We start from the raw sequence: 12,322 nt of genomic DNA, 5'->3' as shown, positions 1-12,322 counted from the left end.
GTCTGTATGGCTCCTTCCAACACTAAATCATATTATTCTGTCACTTTTTCTAGGTGTCCTGGTAATTTATGCCATCAATGACTCATGAGATCTGTGGTTATTTTTAATGAGATGGTTATTTTAGCATTAGAAACTAATTCACTAGCTCACATATTGCCATTAGAATACCAGCATTGAATAAGGAAGAGTATAAAATTGAATTATGAAGTTTAAAGCTTCAATTCTGTTACAAATGGTATGACTTATGAGGTTCCTATCACAAAATATACTCAAAATTAGAAAAAAATAATGATTACTAAAAAATTGTTTTATTAATTTTTGAATACAAGAGATGAGATTAATCTATATCTTTTAGTAAAGAATATGAAGAGGAAAGCTTCAAAATAAGGCAAAACACAAAATCTAACAAGATTCAATATGAGAGCTTTTCTAATAATTTCAGAACTATTTGAGGGCCCTTAAATTTGTTTAGGTGCACAGGAAACAATTTCATTTTAATGATCATGAAATACCAATTAAATAAAAACATTTCTAGAAAACAAGGAGTCTTCTTTAAATTCCTACTGTCACTCACCTGTGCCTTCCAATTAGTATTCATCTTAATCACCAAGATTTCATCTAATGCTGTCATTTCTGAGACTATAAAATACAACAGTATCTCAGCAAATATATTTGAAAAGTGAATTCTTATATAAAGTTGAAATGGGAGAACCTAGGAGAATTAAAATAATATTTATATTTGGTTTATATTATATTTGGCTTAGCTTCAGAAAATGTCTTATTACTTTTAAATAAGAAATTAAATATTTGAGGAAAGATGAAATTTTATATACTTACCATTTTTGACCCAATAAATACACCCTTTCTCTACCAGTTTTCTCAAAAATACAAACTCCTGAAACTAGTGAAATCTTTCTGAAAATACACTTAAAAATATGTTTATAGCTCCAAACATATTAAAACTGTAATTACCCTGTTATAGTATCTCTTTTAGTAAGAACCCCTTAACTTTTTAGGTTCATAATGAATGTTTCTGCCAACATTATGATAAGAGAATTTTAATACATCTTTCATCACCTAAGTGATCAACATAATTTCTCTTCCTTAGCTCCCTATGCTGTAGTTACTACTGGATCACAGAGGAAGATGGAATCATCTTCTTGAGCATTTAACAGCTATAAGAATGATAAGGAATAGATTCCTACCCAGCCCCATAAAATGTTTATGCAAATAGTTATACTTTTCCTGTTGATGGTCACAAAAGAGAGTTTTTGATCACTCATAAATAAAATACTTTCATTTGCCCCCTTGCCCAGATATACAATTGCTTAAATTTTGGAGAAAGTTTGGATTAGTTACTTCAACCCTTAAGCATGTCCATATTTTAGAGTCACAAACTATAAAGGTATACTTGCAGGAAAGCTCATACAACTATATTAATACCTTATTTTCTATCAGGATCTCAACTTTTTTTCATCTATATAAATATAGGAAATATTTGGAACCATGATAGATATAAGAGAAAATGTGCAAGTACTGCTGGATCATTTAAGAGAAATCCACTTGCTAAAAATAAGTAAAAGTGGTATCCACAAGGAAGCAAGTTATTTAGGTCATCATGGATTTTTAAGGAATCACTGAGAAGACCAGAAAAAAATCAATTTTACACCTGAGTTGTCAAATGCATCCAATGAAACATTTTTAGAATTGTTTAAAAATGACAATGATCACAAGGAATTCCATCTTAAGAAATGCCTGGGAAAAGAACAACCATACTTTCTAAAATTTCTCAAAAATGATAATTCTCACACAATTTTAGATTCGATTAAGAAATGGTGTATTTACTGATTTTTGGATGTCCATAAAAAGACATAACTTTGATTGATTTTCCAGGATTACCTTACGGCCTATTACTGGACTTACAATTTCCCTAGAAAACTAAAAAAAGAGCTTCCATAATTGTAAGTCTTATGAGCTGATGTTTAAGAAGGCTGTAATGTCAAAAATACAATAACTAATACTATGGAATGTGAAATTAAAGACCTGTTTTAATTTAAGGTATTTATCTATATGAAAATGCTCTACATTTGGCTTATACATATATTTAAAATAGATAAAACATAAATGAAATTAAATACATGACCTTTTTCCAAATTCATGGGATTATAATTTAATACTGCCAAATAACTTTGATGAAAGAATTTAATTGTAAAACCATCTTCCTAGAAAGTAAATATATACAATAAAGCAGTTTAAAATTTTCTCTCATGTCCACTCTATCAATGGAACACTACCACATTTGTTTTATTCATTCTTACTGAAAATAAATAACTAATAAACTGTTCAACTGTCCGGGAAAAATATCAACTGATACTATTCTGTTCACCAGAACTCTCCTAACATTATACATCTGAATATCAAAAAAATCATAAAAAGGAGAAATTAATTGGGCATAACATAGGTAGGGAGATGGAACATAGTTCATAATAGTTTTTAATCCTTAATATTATGTTAAGTAGTTTTATACACTTCATTACTTTTTAAAATGCACCAATCTCTAATGCAGAATATTGATTACAAATGCTCAGAAAATAGATCTCTGCAAAGATTCTACTGCTTTGAGCTTCCGACCAGCCTCTTTCCTGCTATAAAGTGCTAAGAAGTTCATGTGACATATTACCACAGCCTTATAACACTAATCTAAAAAATATCTTGTCAGAAATACACACCTCTTTTATTTTATGTTCGTATCTTCAGTAATAAAAAAGGGATAAATAAATCTGAGATCTTGAAGTCAGAATTTTAAGACACCAAATTATATAAATCTATGGACCTGTTGAAATTAAGACAAATTTCCAATCTCATAGTAAAATTTTAAGAAAATATATATTTTAAAAAACAGACAATTCAAAGACTACATAGTTAATCAAAATATGTGTGGCAGGATGGATTCAGCAAATCACATTTTAAACATCTTGGCCTCATAAAATCCTAAATTAATTTTTGATGAATGGGGATTACTAAATGCTGCTATAAAATTTGTTTTAGTCAATGAAACTTAAGTGTCAAATTATCTTTACACTATTACAGCCATTTGGTGAATTTCTTTCTTTCCTTTTTTTTTTTCTTAATTCACAAAAATATACCTTTTGTTTTCTCTAGAAGTAAGACAAACTCCAAAATGACTTGGCCAGCATAGCATCCCCTTACTTTCTTCTTCTGGAATGCCCTCTACCCTTTACTGACACCCTCTGGTCCTTATCACTGAATCAGTTTTGAGAGTAAAACACACTCTAACTTAAAGGAGGTAAAGATTTTCTTAACTGTTAAATAAAAAAATGCATTTAAAGGAATAGATATTAGCCATTTTAATAAACAGTTTTACTTAATTGGGCCCATAAAATTGAAGTAAACGTGTACAAGCAACTAAGTTTTAATCATTTTATTAAATAAACATAGCGTATGTATATGTTCATGATTTGATTTTAGTTAATCTTCCTAACCTAATAAAGATTTCAGACCACCTCATAGATGAAGGGTTGCTTTGGTAGGGAAACATTAAGGTATTTCAGCGATCCATTTAAAAAATTCCACAACTGTACTTTCCCAGATCTATTTCCAAATGTACTATGTGCTTCACAATTTATAGACAAAGTCTGACATTCAGTTAATCTATTGGGGTAAATATTCTTTTTTCTAACTTTGAGAATTCTAACTTTCTATTCAACTGTGTATGCATTCAAAGAAAAAATTAAAATTAGCACTTTTTCTCAGTTCTTAGTTTTCAGAAGTTTTAAACTTTAGAACAATTTAAAGTCTCCACTAACCCCTGGAAAAAAACATGATACTTATATTGTAATAAACATTTCACCAATTTTAAAATATTTGCATATTTCACATATGCTTTAATATCATCTCACCACACTCCACTTGTTATTTTTTCAAATTCTGCTTCATTTTTTATGTCACATTTCCTTTATTTAACTTTTAACTTTGCATTTTGTGCTTTGTTTCCCTCCCTAGACTCAGCTGATCTTTGTATGTAATATCTTTATTTTTAATCATTTGCTTTATGTCACATATTCTTACACAGTCATATTGTTTTGGAGTTTTTTTCCAGTTGAGTCAGAGGAAACATAACCTGTCAAGTTTGATACTCAATATACTGGTCCATATAGAACTTATAATAATTTGAGTAAGAAGTAGGAAAATATGCAAAGAAATATTCGTAAGTTGCTTAAAATTGACTACAGGCCCTTTGAAAAAAAAAAAAATGACCTAGTCATTACTAATTCTTTTATGTTTAGGGTCACAACATTAATCAAACAGACCGTAGCTCTGTTACGGTTCAATAGTAATCAATTACACCTACATTAATTTTTAAATTTGACCTACTATTTATTTGTGTTTTTTTTTTTAATGCTAGTATCCTAATGAACATCTACTTCTTTCATCCTTTTCTCCACAGTTAAAATTAAGAATCAAGGTGGAAGTATGGTATCTCTAAATTATTTTATCTTTTCAATTAGAAAAAAATACAGATGGATTGAATATAGATAAGGCATTTCACATACAACAGTTTAAAAGTTTTTGCTTCCAAATCTGCATTTAAATTACCACAATGTATTGTATTTTTCATGCTAAAGAGGTTATAAAAGTTTAAAATAATAATTCAAAAATACTTAGTGAATCCTTGTTTTTCCAATAAAATGAAACAATTAAAGCATTTTGAGATTGTCAGAGTAATTCTCAGCTTATTGTCACCATGTTCATATTTATGCAAATTCATATGCTCTTCCACATTTCAATAAAAAGCTCAATAAGGATGTTTGAACATATTTTTATATGCTTTAAAAATATCTGTCACATTCCTACACAACATTTAGAAAACACCACAGCATAACCCAAGATCCTGTTTTTCTTTGGTCTCTGAACTTTATAAAACTCCACTTATAGAGCATCCCTCCTGAATTTTAACAAGTTATTGCACTGCCAGATGCCCAGTTATTGGGCTCTTTTCTCACAAATACATTGCTCAGTCATAAGGCATGCGTTCAGTATCTGTGAACCACATCCTATTCTCTGAGCGTTTAGTCTCTTTTGCAGAAAAATTCTTACCCTTACCTGGCATTTATCACCTTGCTGTTTACTTGTAGGGATCGTTCACTCTTATTTTGGATGACATTATGAGATAAACAAATAGGTATATTTACTCTTTTTCAACTTTTCTGACATAAAATCCCAGCAGAGGGGGAAAAAAAAAAAAATGCATGTTTAAAAAAAAAAAAAAAGCTTTACGTTACAGTTTTTAAATTCTGGCAACATGGCAGGAAAAGATGGCTTTGCAGAAGCGAGTGTGTCAAAAATTGTAAGTGCCTGGGAGATGAAGCGCACAATCCCAAAAAGCAGTCACTGGCAAAGGAATGCAAGCCACTTACCAATGAGACGCCAGACTCCCCTGTCCTTCCTCTGTGACACTCAATCCCTGTCTCCCATCCTCCTGCCCGTCAGCACAGTTCAAACAGAGCAGGTCCTCGAGTCCTACTCAGCCTGTGGCAGAACAGAATTGCGGAGTTTTTAATCATTCAGGGGGACTCCTCCCGCTGGCCCTGCTTCTCCCCGAAGAGCGGACCCAGGTAACTCATCCTCTCCGCCCCGAGCTTTAACGGCACTTCGGCTGCTGCCTTCTCGCAGTTACGCGCCCCCACTCCGTCGTTGGTTGTATCGGGCAGGAGGTGCGGCGCCTCCTCAGGCTGGTGCGTTCGGGGCGCGAGTGTTTTCCTCCAATGCGTCCGCGCGCCCCGCGCGCCGCTCCTCTGACTGGCTGTGTCCTTCGCGCAGCGGCCCCTCGCCCCTCCCCGCTCGCCCGCGCCCTCGCCTCACTGCCTCTCGCTGGTTCATTTAGCGCGTCCCCGGGCGGAAGGGTCCGTTTGCCTCCACAGGGGTTTATGTTTCTCGGCTCGTCTCACCAGTCAACCGGAGTTCCCCTTCGCGCCGAAGTACGGAGGGCTTCCCCTCCCCCTGCTCGCCTGCTCTGCAACCTTTCCAAATTGAACGTTCGTAGGTTACAGAGCAAACGCGTTGGCTGGTGACTGCCCGGGAGATCTCAGACACGAGTTCCTTCCCCTGCCAGCCGGCTGCTGTCTGTCTGGTTTCGGATTCCCCCTCGGTCGCGTTCACCCCAGACCGGCGAGGCACCGACGGATGCGTTCACTTAGGTCGGCCGGGAGTGGACTTTTCACTTTGCAGAATCTCCCCACGTCCTGACTGGGAAGCACTTCTCTTTGTTCATACACTCGCGAGTTCTCTCTAAGGACAGTTAGGCCCTTTGACTTGTTATTTCTCCTTGATGCCCCCGCCCCCGTGTCAGTCCTGAATAAGCTAAGAAAATAGTCGGCTTAGTGTCAGACAGCAGCCCTTTTTCTGAAATTTTATATGGCAATGGATGTAATTGGAAAAACAGCACAGGTAGTAAATCCACAGTGTGGCAGCTTTAGTGCTATTGTGCTGTGAGCCCTCCCCTCTACTTTCCCTCTCTCAGTCTCTGAGTCTTTCTCAAATTCTCTTGAGTCCTTTGATGTTGAGTGCTACAAAATTATATCACATTCCTTTTGCGCTGTATTTCCATAGGTAGTGCGATTGACACCTGTATTTAATGGAAAAGGAATCCCACACACTGTTTTCTGTTTCTGTGCGTCGATCTGTGAAACTGTGCGAGAGCCTCAGGTCACACCCGGTGCCGGTCTGTGTCCGATTTTCATGTGTGTTTGAGTCCAGCCTGACCCTGCACTGAGGCTGATTCTTCTGCTCATTCAATCCCTCCGTGGGGTCTGACTGGGTCTAATTGGTAAGGAGAGTACAGCGCCATGCAGCCCGTAGCTGCAAGCCTTTCTACCACTAGCTCTGCGTTGTTTCTCTTGCTTTTCTGGTAATTCAAATTAGTCTTTTTCCTATTTCTTGGCTTCTCATTCATCCACACATGTATGCACATCCACTCTCTGCATTTAATGGCTACCCTCAGGATCTAGGCCGATTTCTTGTTCCATAGCAAAGACAAATTTGTGTGTTCACATTTAATGCTTCTCTACTCTTCCCCACTTTTTATTTTCTTTCTCCTGCTTTCCAGTAATTAGGTTATTTTCTTTATGTGTGAACTGCGGGATTGTTGCCGAGATTTTACTTCTCTGGGCTTTTTCTCTGCTTCACGAGCTCCACTCCTGTGTTAGGCTGTTGGTTCACAGAGAGAATCACCGGGACTTTTATAACCTCTTTAAATATATCACAAAATAGATCCAAAGTCTAAGAACTTAAAGCATTTTTTCTTATTGTCCAATGAGGTTTTAGCCTTTAAATGTTTTTTATAATTGAGCACATTCAGCCTTAATAGGAGATATAGAAGGCGAGCTTGCTTACAGTTTTCTTTACTTCCTCAAATACCTTTATATTGCAAGTGATTTGGTAATTTTGGCGTTTGCATCATTACTTCATATAATTCATATATTTTCTTTCTACTATCATTTCAGAAAAGATTTAAGTTGGCTCATTAAAATTACAAAAAAAATTAATCAAAAATGTAGGTTAGTCAAATCAATACATAGAGTAAAGAAATAGATAGTAGGAGAGATAGGAAGCCAGGAGTGGGGTTTAGGCAGAAAAATTCATTTATATTTTCTTAAAAATGGCTTTAAGTTTACCATTAAGTTAGTAGCCAATGTAAAGAAGAAAACACTATCAGTCACATGATTTGTGGTACCCTCCCACAGTTAACATGAACAAGGAAATTTATGTTTCAAATGATATAGGTGGACGAATTATTTTAAATAAAATCATCTAAAGGCATATGATGTTTTGACTTTTTATAAAAAAAACAATTATTATCATAGGAATTGGGCGTGAAGATATTTTTATAACAAATAGATGATGTAGAGCACTTTTCCTTTTGAGGTTATCTGATAATTTAGAGGGGGAGAAAGGAGATGTTGAATCTGATTAATTAGGAATAGTAAGGTCTATTTCTGTCAGTTCAAATTTAGAATGTTAATTTCAAGCGTAATGTAGGGGTGACTAGGTTACATGGATATATTTCAGCAAGATATATGACTGTTTATTTTCATGTATTTTATAATTAAAAATGTTTTATTTTATATCATGCAACTATATATTCTATATTAGTATTACATATATTCCGTATTAACATCTATATATGTACTATAGACAGTATTAGTCTTTCTGACTTCTACAGCTTTCTGAAAAATTTAGAATTCTGCTATTGTGGAATGTTTTGTTTGTGTGTGTGCCGCAGATTTTTAAATTGGTCTATAGGTCAGGTGCCTTTGCATCTTATTACATCCACAGGGTTCAGATATAAGCAGGTGAACGTTTGAAATTAGAGAGAAAAACAGCAGTGCATAAAGTAAGAAGCAGGAAAAATTTTCTTGCAGGAGGTCTGCCGAGAAGAAACAAGCTAACTCATGTTTTCCAAGTACCTGTCAAATCTTTCCACATGCATCATAACTAACCATTTCTTTTATTCTCATGTGAAAATGGGGATTTAAAATATTGCTCTTAGATTTATCTTTAAAAGTCACAGGTATTCATGCCCCATTATAAAATCGCAATGCTATTTTCTTTAAGAAGGTCATTATTAAAAAGATCGCTTGTTTCTCTCTATTTCAGAATGTTAGTGACATTTAAAAATAACCAGCTCATTGTCTACCCTGATAAAATATCATTTGAACATTAAATGAATTAAAAATATTGTTTGTAAGTGGGTTAAAGTGGTTTAGTGAGTCATTTTCTCCATGCCATGGTTACAGTGCCTTGACCTAGCTGTCATGTTGCTTATCTGATCTTGTTGTCTAACCATCTTTGTGTAAATGTTTTAATCTCTTTATCTCCTGGTCCCCAGTGGGCAAGTGAGCAGATGCAGCACATCTGTAGCAGTTGAGTTGCCTCTAAGCTTTTGTCTTATTTGTGTTACAGATCTTTCTCCTTTAAATCACGCCCTCCTTTTCCTCTCCTTTCATTTGGCTCAAATGAGGTTCTAGGTTCTAGTTAAGGGGCCATTACTACTGTTACATGTCATCAAATTGAACCATAGCATTTAGAAAAACAGAGAGCAACACTCAATTCAAATCAAGTGAAATCCTCTTGCTTGAATAACCTGCTTTGCTTATTGTAGCCACTTTCAGCATTTGCATCTTTCTGTTTTGATGTTTTAATCCCCTATGTCATATGTTTTAAAAAATGTGAACATGAAAGTACTTAGAAATTAAATTAATCTTGCATTGTCAATATACACCTGTATTCCCTATAAATATAACTAAAACATGAAGATCCAAAAGTAAACTTTTACTTGAACTGGACAACATATGATCATTTTAATTTTATTTTGGGTTTCTTAGAACATCAGTTTTAGTACTTACATCACAGCTGTTTTGTGAAAGCAGAAATAAACATATCTTAATCAGACTTGGAAAATATACTGACTTAATTAATTTAACAGCTGCTTCAGTAACCAACACTAAAGAACACAGCCTACTTTGTGGATGTTTTGATAACATCTGCAACCAAAAGCATTAAGAGGTATGAGAGAAGAGCTCTAATTTGACTGTTTTGGTGCTCCTAGTGCCAAATTTTGCTTGCGGAAGCCATGGCCATGGCTGACCTCCTCTGGTCCTCATACTCATCCTCTGTGACATCTTGGTCTAACAAAAACGCTTTTCCTTAGGAAAGAACAAAAAACACTGTCAGTTAAACTAATATTTTACAAAACAGGAGTAAAAGTTGAAATCTTTTTAATTTAAAAGTAAGTATTACTTACTATAGCTTGTCAGATAAGCACTTTCATTTTTTCCTGGATATATCCTCAGTATCAGGATGCCTATAAGTTTTAATAGACTTACTTTTAGAGATATCTAATTTCCATTTTGCATAGGGTTCTCTCACCAAGATCTTCTTATATACAATTGTTTTCTGTAAAGAAACAAGACCTAAGAGTCATTTGTTCCAGAGCAGGTACGTCTCCAAGTATTCTGTTTACACACCAATCTTTTCAGTCTGGAATAAAAATCTCTACTGCCTCCTTATGTTCTAATTTGTTGTGTCTTATTTTAAAGGAATTTCATATGTGTGTTGTATTTTGATCATTTTCCATCTCTTTCTGGTCTTACAGGCACACTACTTTGACCTATATTTGACTTTTTGCACTAAATCAGGATAATCTTTCTTCAAAATAAATTTGGCTCTGTAATACTATACCCATCTTTCTATTCCATGGTCTCATTCATAGCTGGACTCATTTTTTCCTTAACATATTTATAACCCAGCTTAAGAATTTTATGTAGGTCTTTATATAGAGAGCTAGACTGTATGCTTCCTGTGGACCAAGAACTAAGTTCTTTACACAGTCTGCTTAATTCCTGTGTTTAAACTTTTTTATTGTTTGAATAGTGTACATATAGGAAACCTCATTTGCTTGTCTGAGATTCATTCTAAGAGACTGAACTATGAAGCAGAAACAATATTTTCATCACTTTTCTGTTCACAATAAGCCTGTCATTAGCAAATGTGACCACTAGATGGCACTCGTGTTCCAATTAGGAACGTCATTTAGGTTCTGTCCTAGGGATTTTTCTAATTTTTTAGGAACTGAGAGGAACCCCCAAATTAATGATTGATGCTATAAGAAGAGTTATATGTATAATTTAACATAAACATCTAATAAACACATTTGCAAGTTGTAAAATGTCAAATGTTTAATAGGTGATCTTGCACTAGGAGGCAAAATAAGAGCTATTAACAATTGTTGAGGGTTAAATATACACTAGGCATTGAGATAGATATGCTTTAGATGAATTGTTCCAATTTAACCTAATGGTCTAGCTGAAACCAATCCCTGTTTTGATTAGAGTAAATCAATCAAATCATCACAAAATAAAGTGTTGGGTACCAGATGCAGGGAGCAGACCCCATGTACAGAGAACCCAATAAATGGAAAATAATTTTAGCACAAGTATATAACATGATAAAATACCATATTAAACCTATTCATTGACAGTTTATGGCATTTTGTATATACTCTGGGACATATGATTCATTCAAGTAATATTTATTAGGAAATTACTAGCCTAAGCTCTGTACAAGATGAATGAATTTAAATGAGGTTTTAACAAAACTTTTTTTCATATACTTCAAAAGGTGAAGAACTATATATTCTCTCATTCTAATATTTTGCCTGAATAATAAAATGCTAAATGACATTATAACAACCCATGATTTTGGAAACAAATACATAGGTTTAACAATAAGTGTGTTTTATTCATAAGAGATTACATTTCGAGGTTCCAAATTTTTTGCGAATGATTCTATTTATATCTGGTTTGTTCTGTTTATAAATTTAAAAAAATCATTTTCCTGTCACCATGTCAGGTTCAATCTGGCATCCAGAAATGAGTTCCATTCTTCCTATCTGACCCACCACCAGCCATTACTCTGCTCCATCTAACTGGTAACAGTGAAGGGATCAGAACTCTGCTGGGAACTGTTTTGGTAACAGAGGAGGCCCCTCTGGAACAGCTACATTGAAAATGGTAGAAACTCGCTTTTTGTTTGTGAAATTTTAAGATATAATTTATAAGCTATGCAAGTACAGATACAATATTTTATGCCTAAATAGCGTCTTTCTTAAAAGATTCCCAAGCTCATTTAATATGGAAACAAAAATTAGTGTGATATAGCTACATGCCCCTGCTTTCATAAAACTTTTCATCATTTCCTGTGCCACATCATTTGTGTGCATATACATACTTTATATGAAAGGAAAGAATTACACACTGTGAGCCTGTTTTCAGTTTTCAGTTGGTATAGATACTCCTAAAGAGATGAAGATAAATTACTCCAGTTGGCAAACTATAATGCAACCTTATTATCAAATATTAATTGATTATTAATTATTAGCTTGCAAAGGGATGACAGTTCTGTAGTGAAGTAAAAGAAGTCCATGTTGGCCAGTCCCAGGGAAAGCTAAAAGGCTGAACAAGGGGGCATCATGTTAGCTGAGGCTTGTGCTAAATGATGGTCGCTGATTAGGTAGCAAATACTGATAAGAAATCACATCAAAACCCACTGGAAAACAATGAGACAAGAAAAAATTGAGTGTTTGCTGAAAAATGACAGCAGTGTGGTTCTGTATTCATAGTGAGCCTTAGGATAATGCTACCAACTGTGACCAGCCCAGAAGGATAAGAAGTATGGTCATTTTAGTGCCATCAGCACAATTAATGTGTAAGGCCCTATGAGGATTAGTGAAAACTGCATGTTT

General features: G+C 34.5%; 1 protein-coding gene across 12 annotated transcripts in view; it reads right to left on the bottom strand.

Annotated features, from left to right (window-relative positions):
• CNTN5 (contactin 5) overlaps positions 1-6,477 on the bottom strand; it is a 1,392,146-nt gene extending 1,385,669 nt beyond the window's left edge. For 4 of the 12 annotated variants that reach the window (XM_064577190.1, XM_064577193.1, XM_064577194.1 and 1 more), the window contains exons 1-2: positions 5,633-5,848; positions 5,439-5,550 (exon numbers count right to left, since the gene is read on the bottom strand). The gene's annotated coding sequence lies outside the window, so the exon portion shown is untranslated. Of the gene's footprint in view, positions 1-5,438; positions 5,578-5,632; positions 5,849-5,969 lie in introns of those variants that run through there. The other 8 variants (XM_064577185.1, XM_064577187.1, XM_064577186.1 and 5 more) reach the window with 5 other exon arrangements.
• Positions 6,478-12,322: the final 5,845 nt, after the last annotated feature.

The sequence above is a fragment of the Mirounga angustirostris genome, unplaced genomic scaffold (genome assembly GCF_029215605.1).
Source record: "Mirounga angustirostris isolate CCGP_5_RB_7025 unplaced genomic scaffold, mMirAng1.0.hap1 SCAF_13, whole genome shotgun sequence".
Classification (NCBI taxonomy): domain Eukaryota; kingdom Metazoa; phylum Chordata; class Mammalia; order Carnivora; family Phocidae; genus Mirounga; species Mirounga angustirostris.
This window is presented reverse-complemented; position numbering and strand designations above follow the sequence as displayed.